The sequence below is a fragment of the Meleagris gallopavo genome, chromosome 3 (genome assembly GCF_000146605.3).
Source record: "Meleagris gallopavo isolate NT-WF06-2002-E0010 breed Aviagen turkey brand Nicholas breeding stock chromosome 3, Turkey_5.1, whole genome shotgun sequence".
NCBI lineage: Eukaryota > Metazoa > Chordata > Aves > Galliformes > Phasianidae > Meleagris > Meleagris gallopavo.
Window position 1 is genome coordinate 5725265 of NC_015013.2, and position 21124 is coordinate 5746388.

The 21124-nt window shown below is 39.6% G+C and overlaps 2 long non-coding RNA genes across 5 annotated transcripts in view; one reads left to right on the forward strand and one right to left on the reverse strand.

The window, feature by feature from the left end:
- LOC109366563 overlaps positions 1–2580 on the reverse strand; it is a 13305-nt gene extending 10725 nt beyond the window's left edge. For both annotated transcript variants that reach the window (XR_004159105.1, XR_002112902.2), the window contains exon 1: positions 2497–2580. This is a non-coding gene — a long non-coding RNA (uncharacterized LOC109366563). The remainder of the gene's footprint in view (positions 1–2496) is intronic.
- Positions 495–20634, forward strand: LOC109366562. Of its 3 annotated transcripts, none has more exons than XR_002112896.2 (3): positions 495–1753; positions 2525–2896; positions 15671–20634. It is a non-coding gene; the product is annotated as an uncharacterized LOC109366562 (long non-coding RNA). The 3 variants fall into 3 exon arrangements; XR_002112898.1 differs by lacking the exon at positions 15671–20634 and adding an exon at positions 8851–8950 and having other exon boundaries at positions 496–1753; positions 2525–2866; XR_002112895.2 differs by having other exon boundaries at positions 497–1753; positions 2525–2866.
- The last annotated feature ends 490 nt before the right edge of the window (positions 20635–21124 follow it).

A 21124-nucleotide genomic window follows, 5' to 3' on the forward strand; every position in this document is an offset into this window, starting at 1 on the left:
GGTTTCTTACTGCCCAGCTCTCCAGCCTGTCCAGGTCTCGCTGAATGGCAGCACAGCCTTCAGGCGTGTCAGCCAATCCTCCCAACTTCGTATCATCAGCAAACTTGCTGAGGGTGGCCACTATCCCCTCATCAAGGTCATTGATGAAGATGTTGAACAAGACCGGACCCAGCACAGACCCCTGGGGGACACCACTGGTTACAGGTCTCCAGCCAGACTCTGCACCACCAACGACCCTCTGCGCTCTGCCTGTCAGCCAGTTCTCAACCCACCTCACTGTCCACTCGTCTATCCCACACTTCCTCAACTTTGTTATAAGGATGTTGTGGGAGACAGTATCAAATGCCTTTCTAAAATCAAGGTAGATTACATCTACCGCTCTTCCCCCATCCAACCAGCATGTGACAGCATCATAGAAGGCCACCAAGTTGGTTGAGCACGACCTCCCCTTGGTGAACCCATGCTGACTACTCCTGATAACCTCATTTCCTCCCAGTTGTCTGGAGATGGTATCCAGCACAAGCTGTTCCATCACCTTTCCAGGGACAGAGGTATATTGCTGTATTAGTTTGAATCTAGTCAGTGAGATGAATAGAAGAGCCGATCTCTGTGTCATTCTGTCCAATACTACATTCTACTACATAAGAAATGGGAATTAAACATAAGAAATGGGAATTAAATCAAATCAATTTTAATGCACTATTCTAATAAGAAGACAACTGTAGTTCTAGATTGCAATTATGGAGTTAATTACAATTTCATTGGTACTGCTTAGGATTAAGAATACAAAGTTTACCTTGGGTGAACATTTCATTATCTAGGATGAATCCAAGCTACTTTTCTTCTAAATCATATCTTGGCTTATTTCCTAACTTTGACTGTTTAATAAAAGCATAAAGAATTTTACAGGTAGACTGTATCAAAACAGGCTAGCTGGTTCAACTCCAAATTACTGTACAGTGATTTGAGAAAAACATTAATTTTGAAGGAGCTCTGGAGGCTGAGTATAAAGATTATTAAACATAAGTTATATATATGCAGAAAAATTGCTTTTGCATGAATTCACTTTTAAAATGTTAATATATGCATAAGAAAATTGTGTTTCTTAATCTCTGAAGAAACACTTATCACTAGGAACCACTTAATTCTTTTCCTGCGCTTGATTTATTAGCTTATGAAATTATGCTAATAGTTTGCATGCTAATGGTTTTGGGGCTCAAATGACCTGATTTTAATAATGAAGTAATTTATGCAGTAAATGTAATCATCATCTACGAATCTCGCTTAAAAGAACATATCAGTGATTACCTATGCTAAAACCAAATGCCTGTCAATATGGCACACAGCATACGCCATGATGGGGAAATGGGATGTGCTCAGCCCAGTACACCCTTTAGAATGGTTGAGTCCCACACTGATGAGCTACACCAAGGCCTGCAACAACAACTTTCTTAAGAGTTTATGAAACTTAGTGTCAGCCAACTTCCTTGCATGAACACCTTGGAAGGAAAAAGACAATGGCAGGAAATGGGCGGAACTAGGAATGGAGTCTAACCTGGAGCCAGTTCTACTCTGTGAGTAGGAGACCTCAGTGGCACAGACACCTCACACACCTGGGCAGAGGAGACTGTGGGAAGAAAGTTTGTGTTTGGGTGAGAAGATTTAATCTTTACAAGAAAAGGGGCACTTTTATTAAGGATGTGAGCTGCGTGACGTCTTAGAGATGCAACCCCTTGCAACATCTGGGAAGCCGGTATGTAACAGATCCTTCACAAAGATGCTTTCCTAAAACATCTGTATTTAGAGATTTGCTCACCGCAAGACTGTATTTGAATCTGTTCCCCATATAATTTACTTTTCTGTTCCCCAAGATGAGGAACAATTCATGACTTCACTCTGAAAAGAATACAGCCATGGTTTCTTTGCAGTAATGTAAGCTTGTGTTTTGACAACCCGCTGAACATCAATATTCACTTTGGTATAAAAAAAAATAAAAAATATATTCTTAGCTGCCAAAGATAATCTAATAGTTCAAACACCCAGACAGAAGCTGAGAGAGGTCAGACTGGATGTTATCCAAAATGTATAAAGTGGATAGAAGAACTGGATCATTCCCTCCCCATAGAAACTCCAGTGCCTGAAGGCCAGAAGTCCCCTCGTCTTCCAAAGACCGAAGTTGAGCAACTGTATTTTGGTTGTTCCAGCTGCTTCCTCCACAGAACACGGAGACCTCCCTGCATGTTGAGACCAGGGCCTGTGTGAAGCTCACTAAGGAGGTTTTGGTACACAGGCCCTAAAAGCCACTCGGCTGCCTACACATGGCTCCAGAGGGTGATGAGGCTGACCCTCTGTGTTTGAGTGTGGGCTGGGCACAGCAACAAGAAACCTGCTGAAAGTATCCCTGCGGAGGCAGACAGGGTTTATTCTGCAATCTGCAATGTCTCAAGCTCCAGAGGAGCTGGGCTGAGCTCCACTGGTATAACAATAAGAACAAACCTGATCAAAGCCTGTGTGTTTGCTTTAGATGTGGATGCCACGCACTCTGTTGCCATAGAGCTGTGACAGCTTAATGAGCCGTCGCCCATCACAGATCAGAACTACTGTGACTGTGTGCAGGCTCCTGCCCTGCCCCCTCTCTCCAGAGACGCGCCAGAGTCCCACAGACGAGTCCTGTCTGCACTGAGCTGCCTACCAACAAGCCTGGGCATCCCGGCCTGGCCAGGCAGGGCTTCTGAGGTGAGAATTCCCCTCCTTCATTTCCACACACTGCACCTGGAGGATGGTTCTTCTGAAAGGATGGACGTTGTGGCAGCGGGGGCAGGAAGGCAGAAGATAGAAGGACACATTTCAAAGCTCAGACATAGAGGTTTTTTGCAAACTGTAATGACTCAAAGCAGTTAAGTATCTACTATTTCCTTGGAAATCTGACTAGAATTATTTAGCACTGAAAACCAAGCTTGCAAACACCATGAGCCCAAACCACAGAGCCCTGAGTGCTGGTGCATGCTTCCCATCAGACACAGACAGAAACAGCAGACAGCCAGCATCAGCATTTCAAAAACAAACAGGAACATCTCAGCATGCCCTCTGCCCTCTCCTTGTGAGAATCTCAGCCTCCCTGAGCCAGGACCTGGGGCTCTTATGGTCTCCTGACTATGAGAGCAAAGGGAGCAGTGCAGTCACTGCCCTCTGCTCCAAAGGACAAGGGCTGGAGCTGGTGGGCCCAGCCTGCTCTGGCTCTCTTGCATCACATGAACGCCATCTCAGCCCACCTGAAGTGGCTGTTAGTGTTAGGGGATGCATGCCATGTTTACTGTGCTGTGCCCACGCTGGCTGAGTGCTTCCCGCAAAGGAGTGAATAGAGATTCATGTTCATTGTGGGGAAGAGCACAAAGTGGGAAAGGAAGAGCCAGGGACCCAAGGTTCATCCTTTCCTGATGTACTTCAGCAGCGAGGCACAAGTATGAGGTGTGTATGAGGTGTGTGTCTGTGGGTGCCTGGAGGGCTATCTGTGATGTTTCACACTGACACTTAAGACACAGAAAAAGTATTGACACACTAAAAACACAATATGTATTAGTGGCCTAATCTGTCACGTATACTACTCTTAACACTGAAATGCCAGAAATTAGCTTGGTAGAAACCATCCTTGTATTTTACATGACAGAAACATGACAGAAACAGAAACATTTTATGATGATGATTTGAAGTGATCATGTAGTTAATTAGCAGGGTTAAATAAGCAGTCTGTTAGCGCAGTCACCTTTCCTACTTCATGCTAGTCTTACATTGCCTTTTGATTTAACATTAGATTTTAATACTTCTGGGCAAGGATTTGTTTCCCTGTATATTCATTCCACCTCAAGCAAACAGGCACACATTCTGATTAATGTCTGCAGTTTTTAAATGCAATCAGCAGTAATATTTACTGTTTTTTTTGTGTGTGTGTCTGTCCAGAAAAAGACTATTACCAGAATAACACTCAGAACAATAACAGGATGGAGATGTGATTCTTCAAGCTCACATACTTCATTCCAAAACCATGCCAGTTCATGTGGAAGTCAGTGGAAAAGCCTGATCAAATGTGCTCTTCTGATTCTAGCATCTCTTTACTAGATTTATTGATTTATCACAGCTAATGCCCTTTTAATCTCTCTTTTCATTTGCTAGGAATGTAAGTAGAGGTGAATGTGCACATTTGGTCGGAAAAGATGCTGTGATTTCAAAATTAGGAGTGAAAAATACCAACCGCAGATTGGGAGGGGAATAAAATATGGTATTTGATATATTCATGGTTTTTAGAAACAAATAGGAGAAAAAAAATGCTGGCTTCTAGTATCACCAGAGCTCTTCCTTAGTCTCAACATTCTTTATTTTAATTCCTGGATTCTCAGCAGCCCAGTATTCCCACATTATTGTGCACTCCTTCATAACTCTGATCCTTCCTGCCTAGGAATGATTAACCTGCACGGTTACGGGTTTCTGCATCTCTCTTCCTTTTCTTTTTCCACTCCCTGTTCCTGAATCAAAAGCCTCCTGCCTCCATCGACATTTCTTCATGGCTCTCTAATTCCTCTCCCCATCATGTGGCCTGCCTCTCTGTGTCTTACTCTTCTCTCATCCCCAGCAGAGCCACTCCAGGCCAGGGTGATCTCTCCCTCGGGTTCTCTCATCTGGCTGTCTGTGTCAGTATGGAGTGACAGGGAGCAGGATCACCATCCCAGTGTCTCCGTAAGCAAGCAGCACTCACATAGCTCGCATGCCTGCCTGCAGGCTTCTCTCTGTAACGTGACATGGATAATCGTGACACAAAATAGTCACAGATATCTGCTCTTAAAATTCAGGAATGTGACAGCTAGAGACAGAATTACTATTCTGTGGCTTGAAGATGATATAGAGTATTCAGGTCAGGATAAATCGGGAAGGATATTTGCCCTACTTTCATATTCTGGCTATTAATAACCAAAAGCATGACAGATTGTGGCTCATTCTGTGCGACTGCACAAAGGAAAGATGTGGCCTCCCCCACACCTCCCCATACACATGCACAGACTAACATTTTTGGCTAATGTTTGAAAGCCACTGTCAAACTCAGCCTTTGAGCTGGAAGTCAAGCCTCAAGCACATGGAGGCCCTCTTTCACCAGCATAAAAGGGGGGCCAAGACAGGCTGTAAAAAGATACAGAAGACTTATCTTTGGTCCACTGACCCAGAAATCCCACAGAATACAAGCTGCTGCTCTCCCTCTGCTCTCTTCAAGTCACAGCACAGCTCAGTTGGTTTGCACCCTGTTTGCAAACAAGCCTCCTTCTGTGAAGATCCTATAGGGAGATCAGAGAACACCCATCCTGGAAAGCCCAGTCACATCACTCCCAAATAGCCTCCAGATCCATTGTGCCTATACAGGATTTCAGTAGGATGAAGCAGCATTTCCTGTTCAGTACTGAAACAGTAAGAAAGCTCACACAGTTACAGAAACAAATCAAGTTGCACCTTCCCTGACTTTAAAACAGCAAGTGAATTATGCTCTGTAATGACTCAGCACTCATCTTTTACAAATAAACGAGGCAGAATTTGTATAGTATCTCATTGCAGAATACTAACTTTTATAAGCCATCATTAAGATTTTGGAAGATTAAACACTCAGAAGCTTGAAACTCTTCCACTTTTTAAAACAGTTGCTCAAATGCCAGCTTTTGTTTTCACTTGCAAAGGAAAAAATACAGATATTTTTCAGTTCACCGAGATGGAAGAGCTACCCTGACAGCTGAGACAGCTTCCCTGAATAGGATCCCTCTGCTCCTGGGAGTTGGAAAGATATTCTCTGCCATCCCTTTTGGGTCACTTATGCAATCTGCTGTAGCAACTGGTGCCAATTCAGCTTAGCTACAGACCAGACTCTGGACTGCTTAAATGCCATTCCCTGAATCTATCTAGGGATACAGCCCTTATACTGCCATCAACCACCACTCTTACAGCCTATAACTGTAAAGCATTACTGCTAGTCCCACCAGTTACCATTTAATTCTAGAAGTATAGTTCTCATGTGGCAATTGCACTGCATAGTACTTATGCAGGTAGGTAAACTCTCTTTTGTCTGAGGAGACAGAGAGAAAAAGGCACAGGTAAAACAAAAGAGCAGAAAAAGTCCAATGATTTTGAATGAAGCTAATCTATGGGCAGAGAAAGCAATAGAGAGGGAGATTGGTCTCCTTATTGCCTGACTCTATCAGTCAAAATCTGGAGAAAATCCCTTCCAACAGTGACCCTCTGAACATCTATGGTAGAGCCTGACACTCCTAGTGTAAGTTTCAGATTAAGGCTGCGTGCACTAAGAATGATGGCTGGATTGAAAACTGAAACAGGGAGTAAAATATTCTAGAAGAAGAAGAGAAAAAAAAAGGGATTGTGTCACTCTAGATGTGAAAATCAAACTTGGAAAAAAAGTCACTCTTGAACTGGACTGAGCCTCTGTTCCCTGTAGAGGCTTGTCATTGTACTGGATCCCACATTGCAATTAGCAAGTGAAGCATCAAATGATGAACATCTGATTTTGTTTGCAAGTGTGTATATGGGTAAGACGATGTCTTACGAATGCAAAATACAAAAACTTAACAAATTATGTATTTATATTTTTCTGGCAGATTTTCTGGTGTTTTTGATATACTATCTGAACATTCCTCACCATGGTATCATCAACTTTTCACTATTTAAATATTTAAGCCTCTGATTACCATATTTCTGCATTACACAGCTATGAAATTTGGTGCTGTCATATAAAATATACAAGTACAAAGCTGACGTTGTTTGCAAGGGCCTTTTGCTCAAAAAAAGTTATGGTTTTGTTAAGAACAAATTTATTGAAAATATGTTTCTATATAAATATTACTGTATAATTGCATTATTGTCTGTAATACACAACATGTAATAATATTCAGGGAGGCACACTGAGCATTTTTCCTGACATTACCATTATTATTTTCCTGTGCTTGTATTTCAGAGAAGAACTATTCCAATTTAAATCTGACTTCTTAGGGAAATTCTCTTGCAAAATTCTGTCAGCAAGAGCTGGTTCCAGACAAACAGGTGGTAGTCACATCAAAGTCGACTTCCCAAACTTTAAATTCATCCTCATCCACAGGCACCACTCCCTGATCCAGCAAAAGAAGTAACAGCCTTCCACTCTTCCTCTGCTCCCAGGAGTATTTGAGATTCATTTGATTTTGTTTGTTTCATTGACAAACAGAAGAAAGGACTAAAACAGGGGTTGGACACTCATAACAATCTGCTCTTTTGTTGTTACGAAAGGGTGGTATTTACCTGGCTAAAATAATTTTATTTACTTATTTGGCAAAAGGTAGGAAGAATTTGGAGATAGAACACAAAGGTAAATCTAGTGTTGCATAGGTAACCAGTAAAGGCTCACAGAAGATAATTCTGAGAAATCAGAAGTTAGTTTAAGTCTTGGACAAAACCTGGGCCTTCTAACTCATGAACATTGTCACCTAATTCCTGGGAGGATTTCATCAGTGTAATGAAGGACAGCAATAATCCCACTTAAAATGCCTTCTAACAAAAGGCTTCTTTCACCAAGGAATTGATACTCAGCTTCAGAGAAAATTTTTTTCTTATAAAATCAACACGTTTAGAACATTATTCTTTAACCATCACTTACGTCCTGAGAGTTCATGAAATATTCTGACAGTGAGTCACCAGACCCAGATAAAGTTTTTCTTTAACTGCCTTTGCTCTAAAACTGTAAGGAGTAAAAATATTTTTCTTAAATGAACGATGACGATCACACAGCGTAATACCAAATCAGAGTGCCAAAATAGCAAAAGCATCAGCTGTCATTGTGTAGTGGGGTTCCCAAGAAGTTACAATTGCATTTACAAGGACATTTAAAAGCGTGGGGTATCTTCTGTATGGAAATAAATCTTAGTGTCTCTGGGCAGGTTGTGGGATATATATATATTTTTTTACATAGATAGATATATATATTTTTTTACCACATCAATCACTAGAAGTTAAATCATCAGTCTCTAGTAACTCGGTCTCTAGGGAATATGAAGCAGAAGGAGTGGTATATTTTTGGAGGATAGAGGAATACAGAAAAGAATTTTGAAGTTCAGAGATGGACAGGATGCAACAAATAAGCTCATTAAATACTTCTCTACAGTTATTTTCCATCCTTTCGCCACCCTGAAGATGGATGCAGGAGGTTAGAATAACAAAACCATGCTATATATCAAACATCAGAGATGAAAAGACTTTCACCCACATCTTTTCCCTCCTCATCTGCCCCAAATGAGGTGCAACAGGCTGGAAAAAAATAAATAAATATCCAAACCATCAGGCAAACAACCTCAGCTTTCAAGACTGCTGTGGGCAAGAAAAATAATATTATTTCAAGTATGCAGACAGACCTTCCCAAACAGACATCCAGCATTGGGAAAGAGACCATACCTTGTACCATGAAGCCATTTCTTAAGTAGCTGATTAAAAGATGTCTGTATATCAGCTGGCCTACCATCTTAGGAGGCAAACTGAGAAATCTGAATGGGAAGTCAGAAAAACAGAAATTGTTCTTGGACCATCACTGCCTTGCAAGTAAGCACACTTGGCCTTTGAACAGTCTAAGCTTTTTATCCCAGCTGCACTTTAATTCAAAGGTTTAATAGTGCTTTGGAGATGTAGCTATGGGCCACCCACCCTACAAAATGTAATCACTCTGTAACGAGCATAGCTGACTGCCAGTTCTGGGGCAGAAGGTGACAGATGGGAACAACATCCTGTGTATCGATAAGAGAACAATAACAATAGCATCTTTCCTTGAAACTGCTTTTTTAGTGAGATTAAGACTCAGAAGCATGTAACTCCACAAGCTGGAAAACTGTTGGGACTTCTACATTAACATGGACACTATGTGGTGTGTCACATGCTAAGGATGAAAAGCCTCCTGTATAAAATGAGCTGCATCTTCAAAATTAGGGTTTGTATGTTCACCCACACAGGAGTGAAATCATCAAACTAAGGTCAGTGTTGTCATTTGAGACTGCTCCAGACCACAGAGCACAGACATGACTGTCTAAAAGTTTAGCAGTGCCTGGAAGTATTCGGTGCCCAAGATGGTATTTGGATTTCTAGAGGTAAGCTGTAACCACAGATGTGAAAATAATCTAGGGTCAAATATACAGTGAAATGAATATTCTGGAAAGGGAAGGGAAGAGGGAAAACAAAAATGTTACAAGCTTATTGAAGACCAGCTAGAGAGGACACCAAAGAAAACACACAAGTTATCTCAGAGACCCTCCAACAGTTTAAGCTTTAAAGTTGAGTATCTTAGAAAGGTCTGCCTTTCTCTGGTACTCTGAGCTACAATTTCTAACAACAGAAATAAAATGGAATCCCAGGTTTGTATTTTTGAGCTGTGATACCCTGAAGCTTGGCTCAGGATATTTAAAGGAGCAGGTGGAGTTAGCAACCAAATTTTCACGGTTTGGGGGTTTTTTAACCTGGGGCATGAAAGCTGGCTGATGCTCTTGGTGTTTGTGTGACAGATTGCACCATCTTATTTGCCATGAAATCAACTAGTGAGCTGCAGTGCAATTCGCAGCATCTATCCCTCAGACATCCAAGATGGGAACAGGGAAGACTGCTGAACAATGGCAAGAGGTGTGCTGACAGCACTACCAAAGGAGGTGTGGGTACCATCTGCCTCTTCTTGTGTTAACTTCATCCTAGTTACTATCAGTCCATCGGGATTGTAAAACTTTATTACATCCACCCACAACGCCAAGGAATTAAAAAAAAAAAAAGTAGGGGAAAAATTATCTCTAATTCAAACACTGAAGATGGAACAAGAACAAGCCTGGTGCAAACATTTCAGTCTAATAAACAGGGGAAATCAACAGATACAAAAAAAAATTATATTAAAGAGTTTAATTTAGGAGATTTAAACAACTTGCATAGTAGTTTTCAGAAAAGTATTTTTGTGTGATGTCAGCAAAAACAGCTGAAAATTCACGCTGTTCACTGTGAAAAGAAAACATTAGTTCTTTTTCCACCATCTTTCCTTCAATTTAATCTTGTCCCAGTATGTTTTAACTTAAGCTACTCTGGGCTGTAAACAGCACAGAAATTTGCATTTCCCTTTAGCAGCCAGATAAGTGCTTTTTGATCTAGAGTTGTGTTAAGCTCATTACTTCTTTTAATTTCTTCTTAGTAATAAAGATTTTTTAATTGTTTGAATTCAAACAATTGATATAGCTGTTCTGAGGGTCAGGGAATGCAAATGAGGACTAAGAAATTCTTTTAATGTAAGACCAGAACTCTGTGCCATGGCAACAGCACTTTTTCATTACAGATTCCTCACGGTTGCTCTCTCCATATTGACAAGATCATTTCATAGGGTGAGGAGGTAAGGGAAAAGAGAGATCTTGTTGAAGAAAAGAATTGTTATGACGAGCAATTAACAACATATACCCCAGCATGTCACAGTAATTCTTCTCCTTTCATTCCATGAAATAGGCTGATCATAAAAATGCTTCCCATCTGAGTGCCTCACAGTTAATGCAGTTTGCATCAGGCTGTATTTTCCCTTAGGCTGAAAAATACTGACATCAACAGGAACATCAGATGCGTTGAACCTGCCATCACCAGCCTGAAGAACTCCTGTCCTCACTATTTTTCCTACATTCCAATGAACTGCCTGCCTGCACAGATGGGGCTAACTCAGTTCCACCAAGGAATCTGCTGTCACAGAGATTCATATGTTGTTATTTCCCCTGGATATTTGCATTTTTCACATGCTGCTTTTTTGATGTTACCTCTTCCCTTTAATATCCTTGCCAAACCGTTACAGGAAAGATAGCCTTGAAGCCTGTGTAAACACCACTTCACAGGCACTTCAGGTAAAAGATTTATAAATAGTCATAATACCGTAAAGGCTTGTTCACATGACTATGTTATCTGCATATGCAAATTAGCCTCTAATCATAACAAAGGTGATGTTGACAGAGCTGTGACAAAACGTGTCTTGGTACATACATGATACTCATTTTTTGTTGATGTTCTTAAAGGGACTTTTTCATATTTTCATTTCTGTTAGGATCTGTTGTGTTTTCCCCAATGAATATCACTGCATGGTTTTCTTCCAGTACTTGAGGGGAGCTTACAAACTTAAGGGAATCCAACTTTTTACATGGTCTGATGATATTTCAGAGAAGCGGGAATGGATTTAAACTAAAACAGTGGAGATTCAGGTTAGATGTTAGGGGGAAATTCTTTACTTACAGGGTGGTGAGGTGCTGCAGAGTTTGCCCACAGAAGCTGTAGTCGCCACATCCCTGAAGGTGCTGGGATCCTGGACAGCCCGATCTGCTGGGTGGCAACCATGCCCATAGCAGGAGGTTGGAATTACAAGACCTTTAAGATCCCTTCCAACCCAAGCCATAATATGACTCTATGATACTATGATTAATGGAAAACTGAAAGAGTCTTTCTACCCTCTCCTTTTGTAAAATTCCACTAATGGCTGTAAAGAACTGTCAGTTTAGCCAGAACTTTAGAACCATCCTTTGGCTAGAGAATGAAGGTGTTTCTTTGTTAATCACATATACCTGAGTAAGAAACTGAGTGCTAAATCACCACTGAGTACTTTAAAGGAGTTACTTGTGTCCAAACTGAATATTAGGTAGCAAAACTCTGGCTTTTTATTGGTGGCCCATGGTCTGGAGTTGTGCATTGAACCTGGGTACATCTATGTCTAGTATTGCCAGGAGATTTTAACCGGAGCAAAAAATTTACACAGACTCTTCTGCATTTCTGCCTAAGCATTTGTGTGTGCTGAAGTCCTCTGGCTACACTACAGCTCTAGAAGGCTTCCTGCAAGGAAACAGAAATGACACATGGTGCTCTCCATTTCCAGCCTCTTGGGTATCTTTCCTCTTTGAAATAATGGCTTCTTCATGGTAGTTTAAACAGATGAATGACTTTGACAAAAGTCAGAGTGTTGAAAGAAAATCATGTTGCTTTCTCTTAAAACATTTAAATGGCACAAACCTGGAGACATAGAAAGCAATCATGAAAAGAAGAGCATTAACCTTTTTTTTTTTTTTTTGGTCTAGAAAATCTATTTCAAAATTAAAGTTTAGAATGACTTCATATTTTGTTAGACCTACTATCTGAACATACTCAAAGAAAACAGGCTACTTTTCTGCTGCTGTTGAGAACATGGTAAAAGGAATCACAAATATGACAACAAACAAAGACAAGCTACATTTGGTGTATCAGGATTTCTAGAATGTAATGGTGTTTAAGAGAAAGCAGAAAATTAGGGTGAAACGAGCAGTTTGCTTTTTTGTTCTCTGTGTTTCAATTCTAATATGAACCTCAATGATGGGATACTACTAAGGTCCTTAAGCATCCAGTGCAGAAACAATGTTTTTGAAGGCCATAAGTGAAAGCTAAACTAAGTTATCCTTCTCTATTGAAGACTATCACAGAAAAAAAAGGCTCCATCTTCAAAGGAAATTTATCAAGGATTTGATTCTGGTAGCCATGTCTCCAGAAGTGCACGTAATAAAATGGTACCTCTTCATGATGGAAAGACATCTGTGAGCAAAGGGCTTTTCAGTGTAAGCATGTGCTGGCCTGAGGTCACAACATATACACACACAAAGAGCCAGAGAGAGATACTGTCTACTATTTTCAAATATTTAGACAGAATTAAATTTGGTTGTAATGTTAGGTTCATCATCTTGGTACTACCCCTATCCTGGCCTAATCCACCTTTGGTGACCCTGCTTGCATAACCTGATCATGGATCACAGTATCTAGCGCTTCTTATGGGCTCCTTTGTCTAATAATCTGCTTTCTTTTTTTTTTCTTTTTCTTTTCTCTTGGTTGATTGGTTTATTTTGTTGCTATTGCTAAGACTCCCACCAGTCTGACCTTTTCAGAAGATCAGTAAAAATACCAGTTAATGCTTGCAGAGTGATCTTGCCTGCATGTTCACCACTTTCATGATAAGGTCTCTCTTTTGTTTCTTGTGTGTGCCAGTGTCTTCAGCTGCATACCAGTCCTGTGTAGGCCAGAGCATGGCATCAGAGGAAATCACAGAATTCCAGGCAATTAGTGGTTAGCAGAATCCCACCTTCTGTTCTAATTTTGGGGAGAAGGAAGGAAGGAATGAACAATATGCTGCTATGATTTTCCTACAGATTCCTACAAATTATGCATAGCAAGGAAAGAATATAAATTCTTGAAATGTTTTTCTCTCTTCTCTGCACTTTCCAAACACAGTTCTACTTTTTCTAACCTAGTGCTCAACTAAAAGCAGTTTACTAACATTGGAGGATTTACTGAGGTGTTCAGAAAGCATACACCTGCCAGAAAATGAATTCCCCTCTCTGTTTTGAAGCCTGTAGGTCAATTATTTTATCTGAAAGTTGAAACTGACTTCAGGTAGAAGCGGAGAAGGGCACAATTTGAGATGAAGTAGTGGCTTTGCCACATTTTGTAGGTCAATCATCCAGTACCTTAGCCCAATACCTAAATGAAACAATGAGTCTCGTGTTTACTTGAGGTTATATTTCTTCTATTACAGAACCATCTACAAAGTTTCTGGAACCAGAAGGCTTGTTGGCTATCTAATCTAATAGTACAATATATGTAAATGAACTGTTTAGCACATAAACTATATTCAGGCAGATTCACTGACTTATTAGACTCTTACTAAAATAAAACATAGCTGATATTCACACAACAAAAATGGGAAAAGATCTCAGCCTATAGCAGAGAACATTTCTAAAATCTGTTCTCTAAAAGTGTTTTACCTATCCAAAATATGGGGCTTTGGACTGTTGACACTGAAGGCTGTATTTAATGCTTTAGAATAGGAATGGAAAAGCACAAGCATGCTCTCCTCTGTGAATTTATTCATCATGGAGAAAAGCCACTGAAAATGGGGTGTGTTTTTCCCCAGACTATTTTTCATTCAAAACAACAGCCCTGTCTGCACTGGAAAATTCCACAATATCTGCAGACCTACAGGGGGACAACTGGGCATGTCACAGGAGACTGCAAGAAGGCACCTAGAGAAACAGGTAGCTGTTTGAAGCAGATTGAAAAAGTGCAACTATATTCACAGTAGGTATCAGTCAGAAATTCAGAAGATCCTTCAGAAAAACAAACAAACAAAAAAACAAAAAAACACCAGAAAAGATAGATTGCAGTTTTCTGGTATTTCAAAAATCATGGATATCGCAAAAACAAAAATAAAACAAAAAACAAACAAAACAAAAATTAAAAAAAAAACAATAGTAGTAATTAAACAATCAAACAACAACAAAACCATGCACATTTTTCCATCTATCCTCTAGATCTTTTCAGACTTTCTAATACAAGGACAAGTTTTAGAATGGAAAATTTATTTTCAAACAATCAATAATTTCAGTGAAATTTGATTGTTCTCAGCTCCTCGCTGTAATCACTGCCTGTGCTGAGCTCTCTCTCTGTGATACATACACACAAACACATACATACACAAAGTTAATAACAAAGGCCTCTGTGCTGTCCGTCAGGTACTCATAAAATCTTGCGAGCTAGTAGCTGTATTGATGTGAAGTCATAAGTGACCAAAGAAAAGGTTTTATATAAAGTATATATGCATTCATTACTCTGATGCTTTCTTTTCATAAAACACATTTAGTGTAATATATATGCATAAACATAAACTGTTCATGCAAATAACATACTCATGACAGTTGTTCAGAAAGCTCATTAAACATTGCAAGGCATGCATAACTGTATCTAAATCTTTGGTTTGTTCTTACAATCCAGATATTGGCACAGCTGGAAAAAAAAAAAAAAATCTCTGTGAAAGCTAGAGGAGCATTCAGGGAACTAGATGGAAAGCTAACCAGAGCTTTCACTTTGTTTCTAGAATAGCCATGTTATAAAAATTACATTCTGACGAAAAGAGCCTTTCCAGATGTAGCTAGATAATACTGAACTCTGTTTCCACTAAGAGCTTTAGGAATAGTATTAGCTCACATGGAAATAATTTTTTAACAAGCTGGGAGTGGTTCCTAACAGTTCCTGAAGCTGTTCCCCCATGCCTATGTCCCCTCCTCTCTGGCTCATTTTAGGAGCTACACCCAATGTGCAAAATGACCTGTGCACCTAAAGAGGCACAAATGATTTTATTCATGGAAAGAAAGGAATATCAAAACTGACTGGCTAAAAACATTGCGAGAGCCAAAGTAGACTTTTGTACAGTGTTTACCTGATAAAAGCCAGCACAATTAATCTATCTTAATCGTGTTGTGATGAAGTACAACCAAATTATCTTTACACGTTCCCGGTATATTATGACAAATAGAATTTCCCACATGATGATGTAGGAAGCTGAGAAGCTTGTTAAAAATATTTCCTGAAGACTGTAAATTTGAAAGGTCCAGATCATGTAGTATGAGTTTGGAAAAATAGATTACTATGTAAAAGTTAGTGATTATGAAAGAAGGGTTAGTTGTATTTAGACGTAGTCCAAAGATTCAGTGTTTTAGTCCATGGTTGAACCACCAGGATCACTTTTCAACTAACTGTCATTCACCTTGTCTTAGCAGAAACTTCGACTTGTTCATTAATTTTTTCTAATCTTCAACAGGTATATTTCTGTCATGTTAGAGTCCAAAATACCAAAGCAGTCAGTAAAATTTATTCTGGGAACAGTGTACCAAGAATGAAATACAAGAAAACCTAGGAAAAGAGAGATGGAGAGCATCAAATTCAAGTTTGGAGGACAGCAGGTGAATGACAATCCCAATGTTGCAAGGACAAAAAAAGAAAGATAAGCTAAGACGACAATCAATCAGGGACTTTATTTTTCTTCATAACAGTAAGGATACAGAATTGTTTTCCAAGTAAAAGACTATTCAAGTAAGTAACACTGGTTGTTCAGAAGAACAAAGCAAAGAAAAAATATAGGACAGAAAGAAAAAGGGACCACATTCTCTCTTCAGTTCACGAACTTCTTAATCACTGCAAGGTATGGGTTTTTGGCCTACCAATCAGACAATGACTCATTTTACTCATCTGTAAGCTCTTAACTTCTACCGCTGCAGTGCCAACCTTCTTTGCCATGAACTTCAGAGGGCACAAGTGTCTTGGCTAGCTGCTCCTGGCTCCTATCTTGGCAAAAGAAGATATCTTAATAACTCTGGCAGTCTTGGGCTAACAAAATGTTTTATAGCGGATGCACTAATGAACATAGACAACCCTGCAAGAACTGACAGTCACAAGCAGGACTGGGACTGCCAAAAGAAGTTTTAATTGCACTCATTATATGAGGCCATATAACTGGGGCAACATCTTCCAACTACCTTAACTTCCTTCTACTCTCCACCATTGTAATGGAGTCAGAGGTTCCGCAATGATATTTTGTACCAGTCTTGTATGAACAACATCATATCCATGATCTACCACAACATCTATACGCTAAACAGCTCATCAGCAAACATAAAGCATGAAGCAGACAGAGCCTACGCAGAATCTGGTCTTGTCTTGTTTTATCTCTAAGAGCTGTACATGCCATGAAGCAGCAACCAATTCATCTGCAGCACTAACTGATGTGTATTTCTCCAGCTTAGATTCACTTGAACACATTTATATATGCAAATAAAATTGTCACAAGTGAATGAAGTAATTCCTCCTACAGGCTGGAAAGGAAGAAAATAGGTTAGTTGTTACAACGGTTGTTAAATATTTAGGAGTAAGACCCCCACTTGCAGGATGAATGAATGGATAGAGACATTCAATCTAGTTATGTTATTAATAATTTACACTGTCTTTCAAACTGAATAATATATGCCCAGTGCGTAGCCTGTACTCAGAATTTGAAATATCAAAATGGTTCATTGATTAACTTATTTTTCTGCTGGATATTGCACCTGCACTGCATTTCAAAACAAGACTTCATTACATTTATATCTTTGTTGATTACCTTCCACCAGGAAACTGACCCCAGAAATTCCATCACTGTGTACAATTCATAGTGTTAACACTTATTTTAAGTCTCAATCCTCAGAACGCAAATACAGAAGTTGATGTGGTGATTTAATTGAATTTCACATGCCAGTTTGGACTCACATTCATTTAAATCCAACTTAGATGTGGCTGACAGTTTGAATATCACTATGCTGTAAGCCAAGAATAAAAACCAGTCAACCACAGCACAGCTAACTATATGGATTTCCCATTTTGCTAATGCAATTCCCTCCAGTTGACATGTCTTGCAGGCAGTATCCTTGGAAGCAAACAACTGCAGGAAGAAAACAGCAGATTCAAAGACAGTTTGACTTTAAAACAGTAGAAACAGTTTATTTGCAAGTCTCTCTCTGAAACAGCTATATATTTTTCAGCTACTTATTGATCCAGCAGTCTGGGCACCTCCACAGCTGAAATAACAGGCTGTAGCAACATCAGACAACACTGCTTTTGCCATCCACCTTCCCCAGAGGAGAGAAGATCCCTTGATCCTTTCAGGAACAAGTGTGATCCACTTGTACTTTTGGTACTTTGGTCAAGTGGCCACCAATGTTTGTCCTTGGGAGAATCCTCCCTCTCCTACAACTGACCCTCTGAAGTAGAGGGATGCTTCTGAAGCACTCTTGCACATGGAACCACATGCCAAACTGTGAGGTTTGGTCAGTCCTCAGCTTGGGGCAGCACTGTGTGCCCACTTCTATGGCCTAGCAAGGTTACAGCCCCCCAGCTGCTAACCTGGCTAGGCCACTAACACATTGACAGCACACTTGTGTCACTGCTGCTGGCTGCACAGAGAAGGGCCCTGGGGAAAGAAATGGCCACACTAGATCTGGCACCAGAGCAGCAGCCGTAGTCTGGGGAGAGAAAAGCTATCAGGAACAAAATACTTGTTATATCTGCACTCGTGACTGATTTTTCTGTGAGAGTCTAAAAGCATACTTTGCTCCAAAAACAAATGCAAAGCATTTGCAAACCCTGGTGCCCTGGAACAGTACAAGCTGATGATAATGCATGCAGTGGTTGTTACGTGCACTGCAGTACTCCATTACCCAGGAAAGTCTCCCTGATTTGCTTCTCCTTATCAGGATGGTGTAACATAACCTAAACACAGCCTGTTGAAGAAAATAATAAATATTCTTGCCATACATCAGGGAATTAACTGCCCCTCTACATCTAGCTGTATGGGAATCACCTCCCTTGTCAATCTCTCCTCTTTCTCCTGTATGCTCGACCTTTATGTTCAAAAATTTACTTTTTATTATTTACTTTAGTGTATGAAACAGCTGCTTCTTAGTAAGGCAAACTTGGCAAGTTTAAGGCATTAAAGCCTGACTGAGTTTTCCAAGGTATGATTTATAGTTCCCTTTTATTTGTACATTATGTAGAGAAGCCAAGAATGAATAATCCTTTTGGGTATCAGGAATCCAAAAGTCTGGTATCTTAGCAATAGCCAGTGTAAGGCAACTGGCCTAAACATACTGTTGTTAGATTTTGGCAATGCTTTGCCTTTCTGAAGGTTGATTCCAACCTGGAGAGATCATAGCATATTCTTGCTTCATATACTTGGCCCTTATAATACTGCAGAATAGACAATCCTTGAAGATTAGAGCATGATACCAATGTAAACAGAAGCCATAATTATTTTTAAAATTAAATCTAAAAATAGCAACTCCCACCTACACTTGATTTTAGAAGTGGGGGAAACTCTCATTTGGAGTAGTTTTTTATAGTCATAGCTAAGTGTGACTATAAATCTCAGCAGTATAGCTAAGATTTCTTTAGCTGGTTAGATTTCATTAGAAAGCAAGACTAAAACAAAACAAAACAAAATAACAACACTGGTTGGACTTTATAAAAGCAGTACCTTTACAAGTGTTCATTCTTGTTGCCATACAGCTCGCTAGCTACTAGCCAACCTTGCTGCCACTCATTTTGCTTTTTGTTTATAAATATGTCCTTGCTTAGCTCTTTTTTTGTGCTGGCCAGAAGCAACAAAAATGACAGATGACTTTGGCCAAAGAGACCAAATACATATTATATTCTATTTCATATTCACTCATTCATTTCAGAAAAAGGCTTATTTTAAACCAAATTAAGCAAAACAAGTCAGCACTACAAAAATATTTATCAAAGAACCAGCACCTAAAGTTGGAAGAAGTGCTAGTGACTGGATTTGTTATCTGGTTATAAATTTATTTTAAAAAGCAATGTAATTAACTCACAAGGGCTGATTGAGTCAGCCTCACCAGTGCCAGAGGCTCAGTGTTGCTGCTCTTGCATGACCTGCCTTGTACACAATACAGAGAGAAGTGCAGTTCACAGTGGAAACAAATACATTAGGAGATGCATTGGGCTGAACCCAATTCTGCAAATACCTGAGCATGTACAGCAAAGAGAATGTTTCTTCATTTGTGGCATCAAGGGCATCCACTGATCTGTTGAATGTGCCGTGATGCGTGGCACGTTACTCAAGGGAATCTCCTTTAATCTGTCTGAAAATCTGGATGGAACATAAGAACAAAGTTATTCTCTGCAGACCTGCAGTCACTTCAGCAGCAAATCATTTTTTATAACTCAGGCTGCTGGGACTAACTTTAAAGCCTCATTTTGTTGGAAGTTTGAAAGGTACACCTTGTATACAGTTCTCATCTTTTCGCTCAGATCTATGCAGAGTTTTTGAAAAAGTGACACCGTTTTCAGCTGGGATGGAAAGAAGTTTTATTCTGCTGGAAAAAAAGAAAATACCTTCATGTTGATCTTTTGTAAGGAACATTTTCAAACGTAAGCCTTTATTGCCAACAATGAGTGGGATGACACCTGGAAGTCAGACCTTTTGATGTCAATTCAGAGCAATGAAAGAGAAGCAAAAAAGTTGCCAGAGACACTGGGAGGAGATTAATGGGAAGAAAACTATTAGTTATGTGCAGTTCTGTGGATGTCTGCAAAAATACCGTGATCATGGTTGAAAACAAATATTACTCACCTTTTAGACAGTGAGGCACTTGTTTTGTCTCTACAGCAATAAGTCAAAGATCTGGAAGGACAAAGCTGCACCAACCGGGGCAGATCCACAAACCTGAGGTGTAGACACTAACCCCTGAATTGTTTTTCTGATTTCCAAATTATGCATTCTGTGCTTGACAATATTGAATGAGCAAGAACACCCTTTAAAATCAAGCATCTTGTAAGGCAGCAAATCTTTTTATCTTTTTAAAAATCACTTTCTCTGCAATGAAATTCTTATTCAATAAAATGTATTTCCCTTAGGAACTCAGACTTCGTGGATGAGATAAAAGCAGTGGGATGAGGAGAAAATATAAAATCTAGTCACTAGGGGAATTTGCTTCTCGGTCTAGATTTTCACTGTTCGTGAATAGGGTTTTACACCTTTCTCTGCCAAATACTTAGCAGGGAAGCTGGCACAACTACAGTAGACACAGTCTCTCCATCTGAACCTGCAAGAAGCACCTGGTGACAAAGTGTATGAAAAAATTCAGTGTGCCAGACATCTGTGGCAAATGAAAGACTACCTCCGTTGCTTTTTGCTAATAAGGGGGAAGATGGATTAAATATGGGGAAAAAAAAGAAAAAAAAAAGAAGAAGGAAAAGAAGACAAATAGTTAATTAAAAAAGATAACTAGTAAAGATCGGGATCTGGAAATAACAGTTTGTATCAATCTACTTAACTGGTGAATAACAAGCTCCAGAGGGAGGAATTAAAGTAGTTGCAATAGCCTTCAAGCCTTAGAGGAGAATTAAAAAGCATAATGTCTCATGTCGGGAAGAATGAATCTTTCATTTGGTTTAGACAAAATAAAATTTACAGTTTTGTTTGGCAGCAGTAAGTATTTTTTTAAGGACTAAAATGGACAGTTAGGTTTCACATTTGCAGTTTTCATAAAAGCAAACTTCATGTTTCAGCTGATGGGAATACTGTGAGAAATAATGCTGCCCTTCGTCCTACAGGTATATGAACACACATCTGCAAAATCAGCAGCTTCCTATTTTTCCCAGACTTCTCAAACCACAGCCATTGAAGTTGCTCCACAAAACCACATAATTAAGAAACTTAGGA